At 41.6% G+C, this 24,183-nt stretch overlaps 1 long non-coding RNA gene across 1 annotated transcript in view; it reads right to left on the bottom strand.

Moving 5' to 3' along the window:
• LOC102403853 overlaps nt 1-23,673 on the bottom strand; it is a 34,374-nt gene extending 10,701 nt beyond the window's left edge. The window contains exons 1-2 of the long non-coding RNA XR_003107578.3: nt 23,281-23,673; nt 14,296-14,351 (exon numbers count right to left, since the gene is read on the bottom strand). This is a non-coding gene — a long non-coding RNA (uncharacterized LOC102403853). The remainder of the gene's footprint in view (nt 1-14,295; nt 14,352-23,280) is intronic.
• Between the last annotated feature and the right edge of the window lie 510 nt (nt 23,674-24,183).

Below are 24,183 nucleotides of genomic sequence, written 5' to 3' on the forward strand. Positions count from 1 at the left end.
GCTATCCAAGTCATGTCTGTCCTTCATTCCTGTTTTGGTCAAAATATCTGGAGATCAGACTTGCACTAAATTCTTTCCAGAATATAATGATTATGGTAGTGAACTGTGAACTCTAAATTCTGAGGAGCTATTTTATGAGTTGTGGGAAAATCTAATTATTTCTTCAGTGATATGGAATAAGCTATGTATGGAATGTGGCTTTTAACCATAAAACTGTAATTCTTGTTACTGTTTATACAAGAACCAATTTAAATACCTACCCAAGTTCCGAACTACTTACTGCCTGTACCTCAGCTTTCCCCCTCTTCCCTCTTCCGTTTACTTCTACATAGGTTTGTGCGACAGACACTAGAAAAACTAAGATTTTTTTCCCCCTTAGGAACTGAGATGCTTTACTTCTATAAGTAAAGAATCCCTTGACATTGAGAGAGCTAGCAAGGAACAACGACACAGCATGCTTTTCTTTTTTCCATGCTGTAGGGAAGTGGGATAGTTCAGGCACCACATCTAATCTCTTACATAAGACTTATGCAAGAGATGTGAGCCAGTTTTTTCCTGAAACAGTGCCAGAGCTAATTCAGATATTGAAGGGCCTCTGCTTCCTAATATTCTTGGTAAGCATGGCATAAGCTTACTTTACTTAGTTCACTTAGGTTGTTTTTAAACCACATGGGTAAACACACACATACACACATTTAAAAACATCCTTGCCAACACAGTGCAAGCTCATACTGTATTTCTTCAAGTGTGCTTAGCCTGGGTGGGGAAGGGGAATACAGAAAGGTTTGGGATGGTTCACGGTACTTTTTCAATCTTTCGTAGAAAAGTACACAATAATTGAAGACATTTTGGAAACAAGCTATTGATACTCATCTGGACTTTGGTAGGACAGAACTCCAGCGGGGAAGGCCAACAGTCCTGTTAAGTGGCTCAGCAACTGGAGTTCTCTTATTTCAAGTGCGGGGTTTCCCAGGAGGTGCAGTAGTAAAGAGTTAGCTTGCCAATGCGGGAGACTTAGGAGACGTGGCTTTGATCCCTGGGTCAGGAAGTTCTCCTGGAATAGGAAATGGCAATGCACTCCAGTATTCTTGACTGGAAAAATGCCATGGACAGAGAAGCCTGGTGGGTCGCACAGAGCTGGACATGACTGAGCATGCACACACACGTTTAGGAGTGGGGAGAGTTAGGCAGCTAAAAGTGGAGTGAGTCTGCCAAAGACAAAGGGGAAATCAGAAGCAGAGATAGATCAGAGATCCTGTTTGGTTGACCAGAGCCTCTGGGAGTGTTGTGTCACTACCCCGTCTTTCCTCTAACACATGACTTGCGTTGGCTGGCTGAGCAGAAACAAGTCCTGTTAAGATACGTTTAGGTGGGGCACCCTTTTTCTCACATTGCAAGGTAGAGCACACAATCTCAGACCCAAGTATCAACTGACAGTCGAGCCAAGCAAAATAGCTATTGTAAAATATTAGTAAACAAAAATCTCAGTTAAATGGAATCTGGAGACCAGAATGGGGAGCTCTCAGGCCCTGTAATGGCAGCAGAGACCAGCGTTCTTTCCTGGCAAGGACTCCGCCAATGACGAGCCATGGACTCTCTGTTTACTGGTGTTTCCCCCAATTTCCTTTCCTCCTTTATATAAATATTCTTTCCTTGCTGAGTGAGGACTTGCCTGTGGCTCAACAGGGGATTACAGACCCTGAGTTATAATTCTCTATTATCCCAAATAAACCCATCATTTATTTTCCAATTATATATTTTTTATTTATTGTTAATTGAAGGATAACTGCTTTACAAAATTGTGCTAGTTTCTGCCCTACATCAACAAGAATCAGCCATAGGTATACCTACGTCCCCTCCCTCTGAACCTCGCTCCCACTTCCACCCCATCCCGCCCCTCCAGGTTGTCACAGAGCACCGGTTTGAGTTCCCTGAGTTATATAGCAAACTCCCACTATTTACTTTACATATGGTGGTGTATATGCTCCCATGCTACTTTCTCCATTCATCCCACCCTCTCCTCCCCTCCTCCATGTCCACAAGTCTGTTTTCTATGTCTGCATCTCCATTGCTGCCCTGCAAATAGGTTCATCAGTACCATCTTTCTAGATTCCATATATATGTGTTAATATATGACATTGTTTTTCTCTTTCTGACTTACTTCACTCTGTATAATAGACTCTAGGTTCATTCAACTCATTAGAACTGACTCAAATGCATTCCCTTTTATGGCTGAGTAATATTCCATTGCGTATATGTACCACAGCTTCTTTGTCCATTCATCTGTCGATGGACATCTAGGCTGCTTCCATGATCTGGCTATTGTAAACAGCGCTGCGATGAACACTGGGTACCTGGTCTTTTTCAATTATGGTTTCCTCAGGGCATATGCCCAGGAGTGAGACTGTTGGGTCCTATGGTAGTTTTATTCCTAGGTTTTTAAGGAATCTCCATGTTGTCCTAAATAGTAGCTATATCAATTTACATTTCCACCAACAGTGCAAGAGGGTACCCTTTTCTCCTCACCCTCTCCAGCATTGACCATTTGTAGATTTTTTCATGGCCATTCTTAAATGGAAACCCACACCAGTATTCTTGCCTGGGAAATCCTATGGACAGAGGAGCCTGGCAGGCTACAGTCCACGGGGTTGCAAAGAGTTAGACACGACTGAAGGAACTTAGCATGCATACAAGCATTCTGACCATGAGGTTGCAAAGAGGAGGACATAACTGATCAACGGAACAACAACAAAAACAATTCTGATGGGTGTAAGGTGATATCTCATTGCAGTTTTGATGTGCATGTCTTTAATAACAAGTGATGTTGAGCATCTTTTCATGTGTTTACTAGCCATCTGTATGTCTTCTATGGAGAAATGTCTGTTTAGGTCTTCTGCCCACTTTTTGATTCAGTTGTTTGTTTTTATGGTATTGAGTTGCATGAACTGCTTGTATATTTTGGAAATAAATTCTTTTTCAGTTGTTTAATTTGCTATTATTTTCTCCCATTCTAAGGGGTTGTCTATTCACCTTGTTTATTGTTTCCTAAACCCATCACCAACTCGATGGACATGAATTTGAGCAAGCTCCAGGAATTGGTGATAGACAGGGAAGCCTGGCGAGCTGCAGTCCATGGGGCTGCAAAAACTTGGACATGACTGAGCAACTGAACTGAAACCCATGTTTACTGAAGAAATATCTAGCAGTCTGTTCGATTCAGGTCAATGCTATCTATGAATAGAAATGATGAATAAGATATCTATTCATCTATTTATGAACAGGAAATGAATTTTAACCAAGATTTTTTTTAAATCAAGAAATTAATTGAAAAAGATGAATTCACACTATACATCATGAACTATATACATTTAATTAGAGCTTAATAACTTAACTGAGCAAATTTTAATACATGGTGAGAATTCTAATACCGCTTCATATCCTTTCTTCCTGACAAGTGTTGAGTTGTTGACTTCTTTCAATGTGACTGGGAGCATTGTTTCTGTTCTGGCTTGGTCGGCGTTCTCTCTTACATTGAGCCTCCAGGTTCTACTGATCTTTTTATATATCTTCTGTTGTGTCTAGACCCAGGGAGTTTTGTTCCAAGTTTGTCACTCTTAGGTATTAAAGCAGAAAATAGTCTCTTGTATTATGACTGTTCAAAGTACTAGTTTTAGGTATGGTCTCCCCCAGCTATATTTAAAGGGTTGCAATTCTCCAAGGATCCCTGTGAAATACTTGCCACATAATGGAAACATCTTCTCCTTTTATCATGTGATCTCGCATCCTCTCCCTCCAGAAACACCTTCTGTATTCTGCCTTATTAGGGCAATGAAAACATTGAAAACAACGATTTCAAGCAGAAAGAAGTAATTTCTGGATCAGATCTGAGCAGATATGATGACCCCTCTATTGTTCTAAGCCAATTAACATCCTAACACTTTCAAATCATTAAGAGCTCCACCTGGGAGCAGACCTTCAGCATTTAACTGTTTAGCCATTTCAAACTCACTAACAGTTGGGCCTTATTAGAATCACATGGCCCATAATATGAACAGAATACACTTTTTAAAAACTTCCCAAACAATAAATATAACTGCCATGTTTGTCTCTCAAAATTTGATTCCTCCAAGAGATATTTCATGTTTTAATCTATCCAACTAATGGAGTCAGAATAGAACCAGCTGTGGACAGAGGGAACCATGGAGCCACCCAAATACCATGGTTTTTTAAAGAGAACAGGGTATATTCTGCATCTTTAATTCTCCTCCTGAAAATTCTATACTGAGAGGTATTTCAATCGTTACTTTGAATTATTCCTGTGAAGGGTTATATGCTCTCAAAGGTTAATATCTGAGCTGAATTTAGTGAATAGATACCTTGAAACAAGACAGGCTCTGCTAGATGCTGTAAGAACAGAAAAATGTGCCTTGGCACTTTGTGCCACGGGACAAGTTAGCAGAGACGGAGAAGCCATTAACATGGTGGGGAAGGGGAACTAGAAATTGGCATTGGCCAGTTCCCTGCAATGTGAGAGGCTGCCTAATTCCAGACTGTTCCCTTTTGATAGGAGCAGTGAAGCCTACAGAGAATCTCTGGGTCCAGACCAGCACTGCCCAACAGAGCTTTCTGCAATGATGGAAATATTGTCTATTTGTTCTATTCAGTATGGTAGCCACTGGCAACATTTGGCTTCTGAGCATTTAAACTGTGGCTAGTACAACCACAGATTTAATTTAAATTTTTAAGTATAAATAACTACATGAGGCTAGTGTCTGCTGTATTAGTACAGGTTTAGGCCATGTTCCTTTTGACAGTTCCGCCTATATGTTGCCAAGATCAAATATAATTCTAATTCTTTAGTATCCCTTCTTCATTTTTTTAATTCAAAGAATATGTTCTTTGAATTGAGATATATCAAATTAGTATTACTACTAATTATTACTTTCATATATTAACTTCTTACTAAGTACTGAGTTCTCTTATTATTATTTTAACTCTAACAACAGACCTTAAAGATAAATATTAACTTTTTCTTAACAGATTAAATAAACAGGTTCAGAGAGGTCATGAAGATAGGAAAGGACATGTCTTTTGATCTGTCTTTGAGGTCTTTATTCTTTCCCCTACCTCACACTAAAGGCACCAAACATATAAAATATCTTACAGTTACTTTTCTGGATCAAACCATACTTTAATTACATTTTATTAGCACGAATAATAAAATTTATTCCCCCTCCATCACTTTCTGTACCTATGTCTATTTGATACAGCCAAAAAGAGCTCACTGATGTCCACAGCAGAAGTGGTTCTCTTAGGAAATACAAACAGAATCATAAAAGACATGGACAAATTTATGACTAAAAGGGCTATAAACTGCTATTATCCTTCTGGGACATAGTTACTTTTAAAGCTTGTTAGGTAGCACAGTTACAAATTACCATTGCATGTTGCTTGAAGTAGCTATTCATAGCTGAACACGAGAATGGATTGACCCTGGCATGACTCAGTTCACATTCCTATGTTCTTATGATAGGCTATTAGCAAATGAAGGAAACAGAATTCTACCTAAACCTCAGTTTTAAGTTAATAATTTACTTGTTTAGGGATGATAGCTTTATCAGTATCATTATGGAAAAATATTAACTGCTTGAAAATGTAAGATGTATGAAAATCAAACAAAAGTATTCAAATAAATTCATGAATTCACAAGAAGCAATATTAATTTTAGAAAAGGCAGAAAAACAACACAGTTGTAAATGAGAACCCAATTAATGAATTTTTAAGTGCCCTTTTCAGCTGTCAGATTTAGTTTTCTCAAACCAGAGTTTCAGTTCAGTTCAGTTCAGTCACTCAGTCATATCTGACTCTTTGTGACCCCATGAATCGCAGCACGCCAGGCCTCCCTGTCCATCACCAACTCCCAGAGTTCACCCAGACTCACATCCATTGCATCAGTGATGCCATCCAGCCATCTCATCCTCTGTCGTCCCCTTCTCCTCCTGCCCCCAATCCCTCACAGCATCAGCGACTTTTCCAATGAGTCAACTCTTCGCAAGAGGTGGCCAAAGTACTGAAGTTTCAGCTTTAGCATCATTCCTTCCAAAGAAATCCCAGGGCTGATCTCCTTCAGAATGGACTGGTTGGATCTCCTTGCAGTCCAAGGGACTCTCAAGAGTCTTCTCCAACACCACAGTTCAAAAGCATCAATTCTTCAGTGCTCAGCCTTCTTCACAGTCCAACTCTCACATCCATACATGACCACAGGAAAAACCATAGCCTTGACTAGATGGACCTTTGTTGGCAAAGTAATGTCTCTGCTTTTGAATATGCTATCTAGGTTGGTCATAAACTTTCCTTCCAAGGAGTGAGCGTCTTTTAATTTCATGGCTGCAGCCACCATATGCAGTGATTTTGGAGCCCAAAAAAATGAAGTCTGACACTGTTTCCACTGTTTCCCCATCTATTTCCCATGAAGTGATGGGACTGGATGCCATGATCTTTGTTTTCTGAATGTTGAGCTTTAAGCCATCTTTTTCACTCTCCACTTTCACCTTCATCAAGAGGCTCTTTAGTTCCTCTTCACTTTGTGCCATAAGGGTGGTGTCATCTGCATATCTGAGGTTATTGATATTTCTCCCGGCAATCTTGATTTCAGCTTGTGCTTCCTCCAGCCCAGCGTTTCTCATGATGTACTCTGCATATAAGTTAAATAAGCAGGGTGACAATATACAGCCTTGACATACTCCTTTTCCTATTTGGAACCAGTCTGTTGTTCCATGTCCAGTTCTAACTGTTGCTTCCTGAACTGCATACAGGTTTCTCAAGAGGCAGGTCAGATGGTCTGGTATTCCCATGTCTTTCAGAATTGTCCACAGTTTATTGTGATCCACACAGTCAAAGGCTTTGGCATAGTCAATAAAGCAGAAATAGATGTTTTTCTGGTGGTAACATGAGCATAAGTGGAAAAAGAATAGACTAAGTATCCAATCAAAGCCACAGTGTCAAAAGAAAGCCAGATTTTTGAGCAAACAAGTAAGGTAAAGGTTCAGCTGTTTTAGGAACAAATGGCACCCGGCAACGTGAGCTGAAAAAGAACCCTTAAAGCTAAGAGTTAGTCCTCAGGAGAAAACCAGGCAATACACAAATAAAAGCCCACGGTAACTGGCAAACTGAGAGTGGGTCAGGTATTCTTAAAAAGCCCACATGGGTGGGCAACTGGCATGGCTAGGACAAGGGCTGCTACAAGTAGGGAGAAAATGAAGTCAACAATGGAACAATTCAGCCACTAGGAAGACTACTACGATACAAGACAAGAAATAAAGTCTCTGAGAAGACAGTATATGGTATGGTCTGAATGTCTGCATCCCCCTCAAATTCCTATGCTGAAATCCTAACCACCACCCCCAACCCCATAGCAATGATACACAATGGAGCCCTTGGGAGGTGCTTAGGTCATGAGGGTGGGGCCCACATGAATCAGATTAGTGCTCTTATAAAAGACCCCTCTGAGCTCCCTCACTCCTTCCACCATCTGTGGGTACAGAGAGAACGTGCTGGCTGCGAATCAGGAAGCTGGTGGAACACAACCATGGCTGGTGCCTTGATCTCTGCTCCAGAAATGTGAGAAATGACCTTCTGCTGTTTGTAAGCTACCCAGCCTGTGGGATTCTGTTAGAGCAGCTTGAATGGACTAAGAGAATACAGAAGCCTAACTACTGAAGAACTAGGGTTGAATAAAAGAAGCCATTTGTGTAAGCCTTGAATATACAGCTGACAGAGAGCTAGAAGCATGGCTGACTCATTGCTGAGCAAGCAAGCCGCTCCCTCGCAGTCGGGGACAATGACGTCTCAGCTAGTGTAGGGTGTAGCTGGACCAAGAGACACCGCCATTCAGTCTTTAAAGACAGTATGACCACTGATGTGTAACCTTCTTGAGAAGATATCATGGCTCTAGGAAATAACACTGAACACATCTTTTCTTGTGGCTCACTGGGCAAAGGTCGAGGTGCCAGTTCCCTTACGTGCCCATGAACAGACACGAAGTGGGGGCAGTGGAAGCTTGGAAGGGAGCAGGGAGCACGGTAACCTCTTTTCATTTCACTGTCCCCTTTCTTCCCTGTAAGAAGCAAATGCTACAGTGTCTTTCTTGGGTCTTTCCTACCCAGGAAAACTGCAGAATGTTCTTTCTATGTTTGCTTCAGGGATGGGAAAAATGACGGGTACAGAAAAAAATGGTGCACTTAAGTGTTTAGCCTGCTTTTATTTTATCTGATAGGGAATCTGGCTTCGGAAAGGAGCCAAGGATGGGGAAGAAATGGAGAAGGTGTATTTTGGGGCCCACTCTCCAAAACGTGGCAGGGAAATCTGCTTTCGCTCTTTTCCATCTCAATTTTTCATTGTTTTGCATGTTTGATTCTCCCTCATAACTCTGGGGTTTAATTTCTTTTTGAAACTATTAATTGGGCTAGAGTCACAGAACACTGGAGCTACTTGGCAAAGAATCAATGTCTCAAAATTATCACAAGAAAAGCATTAAAACAAGCAAAACCTATTATGAATATTCCTGTAGACATTTATAGATACTTTCTGTAATAAAGAATGAAGTTTATATTCTGTCTGGTAGCACAATATGCCCAGGAGGAGGCAAAGATGCTATTGAACAGTGAAAAAGAACATTGCAAAGAATTTTCCAGTCACACAGTTTTAAGGATGATATTCTAAGATGGGGATAAATCTCACGATTGGAATCATACTTTCTGAGACCTAATTTTAAAAGTTTAAGCTTCTGGAAATCTCTTACTTGTTTGTTTACAATTATTCTGAACATTTGTTTTCTGTTATCTATGATGAAATTTGAAAAGAGCTGGATCCTAGACTAGGGGAGTGTCCTGCTTTTGCTTAGAAAAGCCTTGTTGGGTAGCATTTTTGCACGACTTCTGAAAGTTATCAGAGGTGAGAAAGGTAACTGAAGCTTCCAGAATCACGAAAAACTACAAAAGAAGCTCATTTTTATAAACAGTATTGTCTTATGTAACCCCCTGGAAGACACCCAGTTCTCACTTCTAAGAGCTCTTATGAGTCAATTTGTCATTTGATATTTTGTAGAGTTTGCAGTAAATTGGAAGAAGTGAATTCTTCTATTAAACTTCTATGGTAAACTAAATCAACGCAAGTTTCTACTGCAGTTCTGTGAGGGAAGCTATTTTATCTCCTGTCCTTGCCCCACCAGTTCCCAACATCAAGAACAGTTTCTTACATGTGCTATAGGCCCAGTAAGTATTTGCAGTATGAAACTGAATTTTGAAAATTTTTCCTTTTTTAGGGTATGGAACTGAAAAAAATGCGAAGCCAGAAAGTTTTGCACCCCCCACCCCCATAATTCCTACCCCCGCCCCCCGCCGCTACCCCTCACAAGTATCTGCCTTTCCTGGGACTGGTGATGAGAATAAACCAACAGGAAAACAAGATGCCGATTTATTAACAGCTGGTCAAGGACTTAATCATTCCAACTCAAGGCAGATTTGGCAAGTAAGGTTTAAGTCCCGGGCAGCTCAGCTGGTAAAGAATCCACCTGCAATGCAGGAGACCCTGGCTTGATTCCTGGGTCAGGAAGTTCCCCTGGAGAAAGGATAGGCTACCCGCTCCAGTATTCTTGGGCTTCCCTGGTGGCTCAGGTGGTAAAGAACCCAGCTTCAATGTGACAGACCTGGGTTCAATCCCTGGGTTGGGAAGATCCCCTGGAGGAGGGCCTAGAAACCCTCTCCAGTATTCTTGCCTGGAGAATCCCCATGGACAGAGGAGCCTGGTGGGCTACAGTCCATGGGGTCGCAAAGAGTTTGACACAACTGAGCACAGCATAGCACAAAGAAGGCTAAGAAAGGCTTCTTTTTGTTTGACCCCTCAGTCTAAGATGAGCAGGAGTCCACTTAGCCGCCAAGATGCATCAAGATGGACAGAAGAAGGTCTTAAGGCAAGACAGCAGCACCATCAGGGTCCTGGGCTGGAAGCACGGAGCTGACCTTGTGGACACAGGAAATGACTCAGATGAGGTTGTCCTTTAACACACCGACATTCTGACCATCGTTAAAAAGTGGCCAGTGGGAGGCTCATGTTCTCACCAACCAGGAAACCACTGGTTCTACTCTGGATGGGGACTAGTGGAGGACTGGGGGTGGGGGTGGGCAGAAGAATGGGAGTGCCTGCCCTCCTCCTGTAAAGAGGTGGGGAGCAGAAGAGGGAACTGAGGGTGCCCTGACAGGGAAGCACAGACACAAAGGTGGAAAGTGAGTGTTGAACTCTTGTTCGATTCCTGTTGAACTCTACTCTCCAAGGAAACCAGGCCATAGAGTTGGGATTTTTGCCCTGGACCCAATTCAATACATGAATGGTCACCATTGGACTTCTGCTTGATACCCCCAACCAAGCTTCAATCTGTCCATTTTATTTCCCTCTACTCACTAAACTGTCACTAAATTAGACTTCTTTTAAGTTCCTTAAACAGCCTCTGTACTTTTCTGTCTCCACATCTTTATTTTATTCCCTTCCACCACTCTGTCATAAACTTGCACAGTGGGCCCTCCATATCCGAGAGTTCTGCACCTGTAAATCTGAGCAGCTGTGAATGGAAGATATTATTTTTTTAATTCCAGAAAGTTTGGAAAGGCAAAACTTAAATTTACCTAGTGCAGGTAACTATTAACAGAGGAGAAGCCTGGAGTGCTGTAGTTCATGGGGTCACAAAGAGTCAGACATGACTTAGGGACTGAACAACAATAAGTAATGTAGAGATGACTGAAAGTATATGGGAAGATGTGCATGGGTTATATGCAAACACTGCTGCTGCTGCTGCTAAGTCACTTCAGTCGTGTCTGACTCTGTGCGACCCCATAGACGGTAGCCCACCAGGCTCCCCTGTCCCTGGGATTCTCCATGCAAGAACACCGGAGTGGGTTGCAATTTCCTTCTCCAATGCATGAAAGTGAGAAGTGAAAGTGAAGTGGCTCAGTCGTGTCTGACTCTTAGCGACCCCATGGACTGCAGCCCACCAGGCTCCTCCATCCATGGGATTTTCCAGGCAAGAGTACTGGAGTGGGGTGCCATTGCCTTCTCCGATGCAAACACTATACCATTTTATATAAGGGACTTGAGCATCCATCCTGGAACCTATTTCTCGCAGGCGCTGAGAGATAACTGTACATCCTTTAAGACCCAGCTCGGATGACACTTCTCTCTGACAGTCTTTGATCACTCCAACCAGAAACAGTCACGTCTTCATTGGTGTGCCCTATGTGTGTCTTATAGTGCAGAGAGCAAGGATCTAGCAGTTTGAGTCTGAAACCTGGCTCCCCAGGCTTTTAGCTTTGACCTTGAGCAAGTTATATCTTTTTTCATTACTAGATTTCCTCATAGTATTTTATGTAGGGAGTTGCCATGTCATAGTGATTGACATCATGTTGTTTTTCCAGTAGTCATGTGTGGATCTGAGAGTTGGACTATAAAGAAAGCTGAGCACTGAAGAATTGATGATTTGAACTGTAGTGTTGAAGAATACTCTTAAGAGTCCCTTGGACTGCAAGGAGATCCAACCAGTCCATCCTAAAGGAGATCAGTCCTGAATATTCATTGGAAGGACTGATGCTGAAGCTGAAACTCCAATCCTTTGGCCACCTGATGTGAAGAACTGACTCATTTGAAAAGACCCTGATTCTGGGAAAGATTGAAGGCAGGAGGAGAAGGGGACGACAGATGATGAGATGGCTGGATGGCATCACCGACTCAATGGACATGAGTTTGAGCAAGCTCTGGGAGTTGGTGATGGACAGGGAAGCCTGGCATGCTGCAGTCCACAGGGTCGCAAAGAGCCAGATATAACTGAGTAAACTGAACTGAACTGAAATTATATAATGGCTGGCAGACAATAAGTCAGTCTCCGAAAAGGAAGCCTACCATTACGGCTGTAGCCATCCTTAGCATCGATTACAAGATATGGTAAATTATATTTATGTGTAGACCTCAGTTATCTTCTCCTACTGTATAATTCACCTGCTGTGGGAAGGAATTCACAGCTTCCCATTTCTGTATATCTCGCACCCTAACTCCAGTGTCTCACATGATGCACACAAACAATATAGGTGATCAACAGAATGGACTTAAATGCACCAAAATAGACTTGGCTGTCTATTGTACATCAGTTCATATCATACTCAATCATTAACTGCTACTTACCTTAAAAGGGCACCGTATAACCTAATTAATGCTGTAGAACACTACATATATTCATTTACTCAAAGTATCAGATGACCAAGGTTTGTATTTTTGCAATCAGATGTCCTTTTAAAAACAGAGCTTTGTTTGAATAAAAAATTTGAACCTATTAATCTTTTATCCTAACGTTTGCCGAGCCCCTGCCAGAACTTCAGGCTTTGCCAACCTTTTTTCCTCCACCTCTTTTAACAGTTATTTTCTTTAGATTTAATCTGATTTTGCTGTTAAAGCACACCCATCAAGATCGCGGAACAGGCTCCACAAACGAATAAAGATTTCTGAAATGCTGTTCATCGTTGAGGGTAATGATGATTCTCTACAATCTGTACCCTGTGTCTCTGTTTTACCAGGGCAGGCTTGTGCCACAGCCCGGCTGGAACCTCGTCTAAACTCTGTGGAGTAGACAGACCCTTTCTGTGAGTGCCGAATCGATTCAAGCATATGCCTCTTAAGCTTAGCTTGAAAAAAAAATAAAATTAGGAAAAAAATAAAACCAACCTGTGAGTATGGGAAGTTTACATGCCATGAACTCCACACTATCATTAAAAGCAGAGTTCTTCCAGAATCTGGAAGTAACCAACAGGGCCCCTTTGTTCCAGCCCTGCAGTCCTAAAAGAGCAGTTCCAAGCCAAACAGCCTGGAGGGGCACCCAGTTGGCCCTGGGCACGCCTGCCAAACAAACGCCCAAGACGGTTCCCAGGAACCTTCCGCGCCGGCTGAAGTGTTGACAGGCTCGCGAGCAGAAAGATCTGGCTGTTAATACGAATCTACAGCTCAGAGAGTCAGAAACCAACCTACTCATATTTCCCAGCCCATCCTCCACTCCCTTTCTCTCTTCCCAACAGTCCAAGTACAGATTCTCTTTTTTTTTTAAAAAAAAAACCTTCTTCCAGTAAAGTATTTACGTCCCCTGCTTTCCTCCACCCGGAAAAAATATAAAAAGCTGTTAAGGTTCTTGATGCCAAGTGGCGTCAGCTCAGCTGCTCTCTGCCCGCCAGCCCCACCCCCACCCCAGGTTCTCGCGGATTCCAAGGCGGGGGGGGGCGGGGAGCGGGGCGGGGCGGCCTTGGCAGCTGCACCGGTCCGGGTCCGCCCTCACCTCCTGCTCGGTCATGTCTTCTTGGGGCCTCATGGGACATGGAAAGTGTCTTTTGCTTACAGAGAATGCGGGAAGCCCTGCAGCCCATGAAGCTTTTCATTTCACTTTCTTCTAAAAAGTCTTTTATTTTTCTAAACACACCTCAAAGACTGGTCTGATGGTTTTAGAGACATCGGTCCCTCCATTCACAAGATATTAATGCTAGCTAATGAAGCTCTGAGTTGGTAGACTTAAAAGTTTAATGAGAGGTCAATTAGACCTCAAGAAAGCTGGAGGGAAAAGTTAATGAGTCAGGGAGAAAGAGACCGAAAGCTGCTCCAATACTGATCTTCGTCTATTTCTACGTAATAAAACCCTTGACATTGAGCTGACATATCTGACCACCTAGAATAGAGCCTTCCTTTCTCAGGTTCCCCCGCAGCTATGAGAGGCCATGAAACTAAATTCTGGACGATGGGATGGAAGGAGCGGCTCTAAATGCTCTTTGCAGAGCACGTTCCTGAGTCCAGGGCAAGCCCATTCTTCCAGCCCTTCCTCAATCCTGCTGCTTGACCAGGGACCTGGTGCCAAAGACAACATCCCAGGAATGACAACCAGGGAGTAATAAGACAGAGGGACCTTGCACGATGCAGCCACACCACCACCCCTGGAGTGTCTATCCCTGGACAACTGCATGAGAGAGAGATACATTCCTATCTTGTTTATGCTACTGTTCATTTGAGTTTCTATTTTACTTCATGTAGCCAACAATACTTTAAACAGAGTTGGGTTTTCCGTGAAGTGAATGAAGCATGAAGTCAGAAAGTCTCACTTGTCTGGGATTATTCCAAGGCTGGAGGAGGAAACTTCGTGTTGTTTCCATGGTCATTTTGTACCCTTTTCCTTAATGGGTTCCCCTAAATTGCATAGGCCCCACAACTCTGAATTCTTACCTTATCTTCAGTAATTCAATGAAGCTCTTCGTGTGTGCCTCTTCTGGTAAGGCAACCTGAAATAAAGAACAATAAATACATCCATTTTCTCCTGCATGACGTAAACTAGAACATACTTGGTGAGATTTAAGAATATTACTGCCCACTGTTTCTCAAAGTATACATTGCTAGATATTAATGATTGCTGTATGAAAAAAGAGTTTTATGATCAAGTAATTTGGGGAAATGCAATATAAGCTAAAACATTTGTGTCTATGATTTTCACTTTAACATCTCTCAGAGGATTTAATTTGCAAGTATGAATAGGGAATCTTCCTGAGAAAGAGAAGACTGTGTTTTTGAAACTTGAAAGTGAAAGTCCCTCAGTTATGTCTGACTCTGCGACCCCAGGGACTGTATGTATAGTCCATGTAATTCTCCAGGCCAGAATACCGGAGTGGGTAGCCATTTCCTTCTCCAGGGGATCTTCCCAACCAAGGGATCAAACCCAGGTCTCCTGTATTGCAGGCAGATTCTTTACCAGCTGAGCCATCAGAGAAGCCCAAGAATACTGGAGTGGGTAGCCTATCCCTTCTCCAGCAGATCTTCCCAACCTAGGGATCAAATCAGGGTCTCTTGCATTGCAGGCGGATTCTTTCCACCTGAGCTACCAGGGAAGCCCAGGACGACTAACCATCTCTCCCCTTCTAAGGAGTAGTTTGTGGGCTAGTTTTCTGTGGAGCAAGATTCAGAAATTCACCAGGTCTTAGCTGGAAATATTTTTATGTTTTATTTTTTAATTTTATTTATTTGGCTGCACCAGATTTTAAGTTGTGACATGCAAACTCTTAGTTGCCACATGTTGAATCTAGTACCCTGACCAGGGATCAAATCCAGGCCCCCTTCATTGGAAGTATGGAGTCTTAGCCACTGGACCACCAGGGAAGTCCCCTGTGTTTTATTTTTATAGCATTAGCAGAACAAGGTGATTTTTCTTCCTCATCTTTTTTTTAAGTTGCTGTCTGGAGTTTGTTGCCCAGTAGGCATGAATGCCAACAACACTGCCATTTTTAGATTGACACTGGCCCACCTCTCAAGTCTCCAACAAAAGCTAGGAATATTATGTACAAAGTATTAGATCACCTCTGCAGGAAAGGGTGTGATTTCAGAGGCACTGGGGTCACACTGAGGTTTTATCTCCCATGAGGAGGTTTTTTTGATAATGAGGTACAAAAAGATACAACCACAATTGAGAAGTAGTTTGCATAAAATATCTTTTTTTTCCCCCTTATGTCAATGCTTGTAGAAATGTCCCAGCTCATTTGTGGGTTAGAATCTCATTACAGGGAAATAATTAGTCTCCATGCTTCTTGCCTTTAACCAAGATTTTAGCGTTCATACTTGTATTTGTCTTCTTAAGTTTCTGTAAGTGTTCCACAACTGGGTGACTCAGGATTTTAATTTCTTCCAGTTCTGGAGGCTAGAAGTCTGAAATTAAGATGTCAACAGGGCTGTTCTTCCTCCGAGACTCTGGGGAGAATCCTGCCTTGCCTCCTCCTAGCTTCTGATAGTAGCCTTCAATCCTTGGGGTTCCTTGGCTTACAGCTGCATCCTACAATCCCTGCCTGCTTTCACATGGTTTTTCTCTTGTCACAGAGGTTAGAGCTTCACCATATCTTTTGGGAGGATACAGTTCAACCCATAACAACACCAAAGAACCCTTACTTATCTTAGCATGCTGTCATAGTGGACAGAGCTCAGAGTTAGGGGTCAGAAACTCTGGACAAACGTTTAGCCTGCATTTTCATACACATACTGAGAATAATCATACATGCCTTGATGTCCATCTAAGCGTTGTGACAAAGATCTAGAAAAGTGCTTTGTGGCCTCTCAATGATAGTAAGTGCTATCGCTATCTTTAAGGAGAAACATGGCCAGTGTGGGCAATTATCATTTAGTATATAATCCCATGGGCTTCCCAGGGTGGCTCACAGGTAAGGAATATGCCTGCCAATGCAGGAGACATGAGTTTGACCCCTGGGTCAGGAAGATCTTCTGGAGGAGAAAATGGCAATCCACTCCAATATTCTTGCCCGGGAAATCCCAAGGACAGAGAAACCTGGTGGGCTACAGTCTGCTCGGTCACGAAGAGTTGAACATGACTGAGCACGCACACAGCAGCAGCCTATCATCCATACCTAACTGTAGACAACCATTCTGACCTCTATCTCATACAGCTACTTACTAGACAAGGGTAAGATGCTTTTCCCTTTTTTTGCTGCCCGTGCATTGTTAACCAAGCAAAGTCAGGTGGTGAGGTGAATCCTCGCAAGTGCAGCCAACTCAGAAATGGAATATGAAGCACTGAGTCATGGGAAAATGCCCTTAATGCTTTAATAAAATTCTCTGAGTTTTAACTCAAAAGACTGAAAAAGGTCAGTGAAAGGCTTCTTTTTTTAAGACTAGATATTAATGAGTATATTCAAAATTACTCAGCATTCATTGTACATAAATGGCAACCCAAAGTTTTTGATGCAATAATAATAAAGTAGTAGAGCCGACTTATTAGAAAAGACTATGATGCTGAGAAAGGTTGAAGGCAGGAGGAGAAGGGGACAACAAGAAGATGAGATGGTTGGATGGCATCACTGACTCAATGGACACGAGTTTGAGCAAGCTCCAGGAGATGCGGAAGGAAAGGAAGCCTGGCGTGCTGCAGTCCATGGGGTCGAAAAGAGTCAGACGTGACCGAGTGACTGAACAATAGCAGAGTTGTGGTTCCTAATCTGAAGTCCTTGATCTCTAGAGACACTGGAGATAGTAATAGGAATTTGCATACAAGCTTTAATTTTGCCTAAGTCTTTTCACTTAGTTAACTAAAGTTATCATAACTAAAACATTCATCTTTTTTCTTGGGTGTGAATTTATTACATAATTTTGACTATACTGGTTTTCTCATGTTGGGTAGATATTCTCCTTGGCAACCATATACCTTTTTAAACAAATACAAATGAATCAATTATGATGACACATTTAAAATCATTTAAAGGATCAAAATGGAGTAAGTGGCTCAGGCCACCAAAATGGAGCTGGGTGGCTCTTATGGATTTGGTTTCAGACCTGTTTCGGCATTACAGAGAACCTGAATTGTCTGAACTGTATCAAACTCGCGGACACCACCAGCGTTTTCAAAATAGTATCTGCTAGCAGCTGCCAGCTACAACCTTCTGGTCTCAAGGTTGTAATTTATAACTATGCAACCATTTCAGAACACAGTCAATCCCTGCTTTACAGGCACTCTTACTTCTTGCTAGCTCCAATCCTATTTTTTGACAAACATCTTATGTAACTTTTCAGTTCAGATTGTTATTGATTATCTGCATCAATGTTTATATGTGTAGTTATTTTGGTATACAGAATCTTAAGAAAACATGAGAACGGAGGGAGATTGAGATCTTAAGAAAGGATTTTTAGTAGTTAAAATGTCGAGAAAAGGATAGATTAAAAAGGTGGATACTGATCATATGACCCCCCCTTTTCATGAACACAGACAAAACAAGGCAGTCTCCCAAACTCTTTGTTCTATTTTTACTTAAAACCATTACTTGACTTAAATGCCTTAAAACCATTACTGTGACCTTCTAGAATTTCCTGAACAGTTTTCTGCTATTTAAAATGTAGTTGGCTGATTCCTTTCACATTTCAGAAATTTCCTGTATCATTTTAATGATTATGTAGAGTATGACTTTGCTCTCAGCATTAAAAGTAAACAGAGCCAAAACACGAGGAAGAAAAATTTATATATTTAGGCAAAACCTTAGAGAGGGCAGAAAGCTTTTATGATGTGTGGGTGCATGCATGCTCAGTCATTCACTCATGTCTGACTCTTTGTGACCCTATGGACTGTAGCCCTCCAGGCTCCTCTGTTCAAGGGATTTTCCAGGCAAGAGTGCTGGAGTGGGTTGCCATTTTTCTCCTCCAGGGGATCTTTCTGACCCAGGGATTGAACCCATGTCTCCTGTGTCACCTACACTGGCAGGCAGATTCTTTACTATTGAGCCATCTGCGAAGCTTTTATGATACAAAACCTAAAGTAAGACAAAGTCTGGGAAGGTAAAGTCACCATTCCTGAAAGATCTCAAACCCCAAATCAGAATACTCTACACAAGGAGCCAATGATGTTCTAGCAGATTTATTGAAGCCATCTCCCTTGTTTATGACATGAAGATCCCACGTAGACCCCACACTGTCTGGAATCCCCAAGGAAATCAATAGAAACGGCATCCCTGACCATTCTTAGCTGGTTTCTATCGCTTTCCCTGAACTTTAATTTTATATAACCTTATTTATCATACAGGTTTTCCTTGTGTGTACATGCTAAGTCGCTTCAGTCATGTCCAACTCTTTGCAAGCCCATGGACTATAGCCCGCCAGTCTCCTCTGTCCATGGGGATTCTCCAGGCAAGAATACTGGAGTGGGTTGCCATGCCCTCCTTCAGGGGATCTTCCCAACACAGGGATTGAACCCGCATCTCCTGCATTGTCAAGAGGGTTCTTTATCACTAGTGCCACCTGGGAAGCCCCACAAGTTTTTCTTAGAACCGCATAGATCTTTACAACAAAGCACTTTTCACTCCCTGGGAAAGATGTTCTGAAGGCCAGGGTATGCTTTCCTTTCGTCCAGAGACTCAACTTTAAGCAGCTCCTCATCTCTACCTTTTCCAATAACGTGTTTTAAAATCAGTTCATTTTCTTTCAAAGTGGGGTATCACATAACATTCTCTGCTGGAGGGCATATGCGGTGAGAAAAATCACTCCTCTAAGTGATTTTCAAAAAATGTATCCTTTCTCATAAGGTATATCGTATCATCATGAAGGGCTCTGCTCAATGACATTTTACTCAGTGAACCTATTTGTGGGGCCAGAAATAGAAAAAGAAATCAAAGTTGGTCAGCATTCTAGGTGCCCCTCTAAAGCCACCTCCAAGTCACTCCCAACCCTACTCCACCCCTGAAAATAACTTAAAAAATTTTTTTTTCATCACTACAGATTAATTAGTCTGATTTTAGTCAGAATATATGCACAGAGAAGGCAATGGCACCCCACTCCAGTACTCTTGCCTGGAAGATCCCATGGGAGGAGGAGCCTGGAGGGCTGCAGTCCATGGGGTGGCTGAGGGTCGGACATGACTGAGTGACATCACTTTCACTTTTCACTTTCATGCATTGGAGAAGGAAATGGCAACCCACTCCAGTGTTCTTGCCTGGAGAATCCCAGGGACGGGGGAGCCTGGTGGGCTGCCATCTATGGGGTCGCACAGAGTCGGACACAACCGAAGTGACTTAGTAGCAGCAGCAGCAGTACATGACTCAGTTTCCTATTTGTTGAGGCTGCTGAAGCAGTGAGTGGTTCATTTTTATTGCTGACTCACTCTGGTATGAAAATGCAACAATTTATTTTTTTGTTCTATCTTGGATGAACTTTTGGGTTATTTCTAACATTTGACTATTAAGAATACTGCTTCAATAAAAATTGTGCATGTCTTTTAGAGAACACACATACATATTTCTGTACATCACTACAATTTGCTATTATCTGTGCTCTCGATATTATTTGCATTTATTGTGTCTGTATGATAGAATATAATATAATGTGTTACTATGTATCTCTTCTCAACTCTTTATTCAAGAGCATCAGGTAGGTAGCATCACACTGGTTTTGGTGGCAATAAACACACCATAGAAACTGGCAATTACTAAAAATCAGGATTTAGTGTTTTGTTGATCATCAAGACTTACAAAGATGAAGGAAAATATTAATAATCCAGATTAATTGTAAATGTGTATCATACCAGTAGTCACTGGATTGTTAATAGCATAAAAATAGAGAGAATATTTTTGAATATTTGAATACCATTATTCAATTCAGCAAACAATTGCTCCTGTTAATGACAAGTGAGTGAAGCTCAAAACATGTGTTTTTGGTTTCACTTTGTTTTACTTGTGAACATAAAAATATCAATCAACATTTATGTTGGATATCCACTTGGAAAATGTTAAACATTTGTTAGAAAATCTCTGGTCAGAAGGTACAATTATGCTCAGTTTTAGTAGAAAAGACCAAACAGTTTTCTAATTTACACTCTTAGCAGCAGTACATGAGAGTTTCAGTTGCTCCTCATATGCACATGTACTGTTTCACTGCAAGTACTTTTTTTTAGTTTTAGTCATTCTGATTCATCTGATATGGAACTGTTGTTCTTATTTGCATTTCCCTAATGACTAATAATGTTGAGCGTCTTGTCAGTATTAATTAGCTTTCTGAATATCCCTTTGGGAGGTGTCTATTTTTATACCTTTTGTGCATTTTCTTATTAGGTGGACTGTGTTTTTCTCATTGCTTTGCAGGAATTCCTTATATACTTTTTGTATATCTTGTATCTGAGGTTTTCTATCTTCTAAAGATCTTTGTCAGATAGACATGTGACCACTTGCAGCTTAACTTTTCCTTCTCTTGATGGTGCTTTTAGATCTTAATTTTAATACAGACCTATTAATCAACCTTTCCCTTTATGGTTTCAGTGATTCATTAAAAAATATTTGCCTACACCAAGGTCATGAAGACACTCTCCTAGGTTACATTCTAAAAGCTTTATTGGTCTTTCATGTTTAGATTTATATAGTGTCCCAGGAGACGATTTTTGTAGGTGATATGAGATGCACATTTAAATTGGTTTTTTCTACATAGGTTTCCAAATTCCATCTAAGTTTTCCAAATGGATACCCATATACCATTTGTTCAAAATACCATCTTACCCTACTGCAGTGTAGAGTTGTTCAGTCACTTAGTTGTGTCTGACTCTTTGCGACCCCATGGACTGCAGCACTCCAGGCTTCCCTGTCCTTCACCATCTCCCGGAGCTTGCTCAAACTCATGTCCATCGAGTCTGTAATGCCATCCAACTATCTCATCTCCTGTCGTCCCCTTCTCCTCCCACCTTCAATCTTTCCCAGCATCAGGGTCTTTTCCAGTGAGTTCTTTGCATCAGGTGGCCAAAGTATTGGAGTTTCAGCTTCATCATCAGTCCTTCCAATGAATATTCAGGACTGATCCCCTTTAGGATGGACTGGTTGGATCTCCTTGCTGTCCAAGGGACTCTCAAGAGTCTTCTCCAACACCACAGTTCAAAAGCATCAATTCTTTGGTGCTCAGCTTTCTTTATGGGCTTCCCTCATAGCTCAGTTGGTAAAGAATCTGCCTGCAGTGCAGGAGACCTAGGTTTGATTCCTGTGTCAGGAAGATCCCCTGGAGAAGGAAATGGCAACCCACTCCAGTATTCTTGCCTGGAGAATCCCATGGACAGAGGAGCCTGGCAGGCTATAGTCCATGGGGTCACAAGAGTCGGACATGACTTAGTGACTAAACCACCAAACCACCACAGCTTTCTTTATAGTCCAACTCTCACATCCATACATGACTACTGGAAAAACCATAGCTTTGACTAGATGGACCTTTGTTGACAAAGTAATGTCTCTGCAGTGTAGAGTAACTGGTCATAAGTTGAACAACTGTCTATCTCTTTATGGACTCTGTTCTGTTCCACTGGTTTATCTGCCTTTCCATGTATCAAGACCACAGTATTTAAAATAAGTCTTGATATGAGGTTGTGTAAGTTCTGTAACTTGGTTCATCCTCAAGACTGTTTTTATTATCCTTGGCTTTTTATACTGTCATAAAAATTTAGAATTAGCTACTTCTTGAGAGAGGGATCAAAAGGAAGGGGATGCCACATAACATAATCTGTTGGCATATAAGTAGTGTGATTAGTCTCTCCTGATTTTGATGATGCATTAGGTTTATGAACTCCAAATTAGAATGACTTGGGCAGTAAATAGTACAAGACTTCAAACCAACTGGTTTAAATGTTAAAGCACGTTATCTCAATAAACAAGATTTTATTCATGGTATGATCAATATCTCTGGGTTCACTTCATATGATTCTGTCTTCCATGTGTTTTGGTTTTATCTTCAGGCTAAAAGATCACCTCATTTTCAAGTAACATGTCCATAAATAACAATATTCAAAGGAAGGAGCACTCATTCTTCTTCAGGTTTTTCTCAGGACAAAAAGTTCTCCAATCAGGCTTCCCCCTCTTGCCTCATTAGCCAGAATTATATCCAATGTCTTTGCCTAAATCAAATACCAGTTAAGAGGATGGGACCACCATGAATGACTCAGATAGGATCTTGGACTAGGATTATTTCTCATTAGGTACATGTTCTTGCCAAAGAGGGTGTCTATCTGAACAAAAACAGAGTGGTAGCTATAGGCTAAGTATATAAATATTTCTGCTACAATTTCCCTTTGGTTACTCAACATCCAAACACGTTCTACTTCTTCTGTCTTCACTTCCAAAGATAACTATGCTTGTGTGAATGAACATGAGTGCTTTCTTAGATGAAAATAACCCAGAGTCTCTTTTAGTTAATATGTCCAGCTCCAATTCTAGTGTCTCTGGATGTTGTAAAGTCTTACCAGAGCCTTAACTTCCCAGATGAACCAGAGTGCCAGAAATCCTCTAACACTCTCTTTGTAGTCCTCTCTATACAAATATAAGAGCAAACCTCACTGCAGTTAGGGGACATTTTGAAGTACTCTTTGCCCATCTCTTGATTTGACATCTGCATCGATCCAGGGTCCCTTATGTCAGGAGAGCCAGGCATCACTGAGCCCTTTGTAAACATGTTCCTGACTCTCTCCAAGGCATGATCATTCAAAGATGATGAAAGTTTCATTACTGCTGCTCGGTTTCTGCTTATACATGAGACATTTTATGATTCCAGTTAATACAAGATACCACTGCAGAACAGGAATAACCAAAGCACTTAATCACAAGATTGAGCCTTCTGATCTTGAGAGACAATGCTTTCCTATTTTAACAGTCACCACAGGAAACCCCTAAAACAGTACTCAGAAGACGCTTCCAGGAAAGCAGAAATACTCACTGAGTCTCAGGCAGGAGGACTGAGCAGATGCTGTGCTCACTCTATGACTTGGTCAACAGGTACAAGCAGTGTCATGCCTCAATCTCATGCCAGCAACCCTGCTCCGGACTTGCTAAGAGAGAGGAAAAGAAGAAACAGGGAGGGATAAAGAGAAGATCAGGACCTGTCTGAAAGTGGGCTTACTCATGCCCACTTTCCATACATCTTCCTCTGAATCATAGAATGGTGGAGAATCTGGCAAACAGGAAGGGGGAGTTCAAGCTAAGATACCATCTTTGTACATATTCAGTCAGCTGAGTTCAATGTCATTCATTTAACTTGAAACTGATAACACTTTATTGAGGTGGTCCAAAGCAGACAGATCTGTATCTAAGCATCTTATTTTTGGTGACATATTTTTAACTGTGGGTGTGACCTCTGGGAAAGTTATGTAAGCAATCTGAGGCTTGGCACTAGCAATAACCAACAGTTATTCAGGACAGGTGGTTAATAGTAACTGACGCAGTATACGTGATGCCCGGCACATGGCAGTCAGCGCTAGGTGACGTTGATTGTCTTCCTGATTACTGATAAGGATGCTGTGTGCGTGACAACAGTTAAACCAAGAGCTTTGGCAGACTCAGTTCTCATAGCCACAAATGGTATTAAGTACAAGAAAAAAACCTGGAACCTCTCCAAGTAACTGACAACACAGCGTAACATAATGGAAAACAATTGCCAAGTGAAATCAGAAATCAGGCAAAAAACTCTAACAAAAGTGATCTTGAGGGAATTGCTCACAGAATACACACATCCTCTATAGATAACATTTGTGAGGTCAGGATAAAATATGCGATTTGCATTTCCAATGGAAGGATCATTTGAGCTGGATCACGGGGATATATGTCAATGGTGCTCTGAAAA

This window comes from Bubalus bubalis, chromosome 1 (genome assembly GCF_019923935.1).
Source record: "Bubalus bubalis isolate 160015118507 breed Murrah chromosome 1, NDDB_SH_1, whole genome shotgun sequence".
NCBI classification, from domain to species: Eukaryota; Metazoa; Chordata; class Mammalia; order Artiodactyla; family Bovidae; genus Bubalus; species Bubalus bubalis.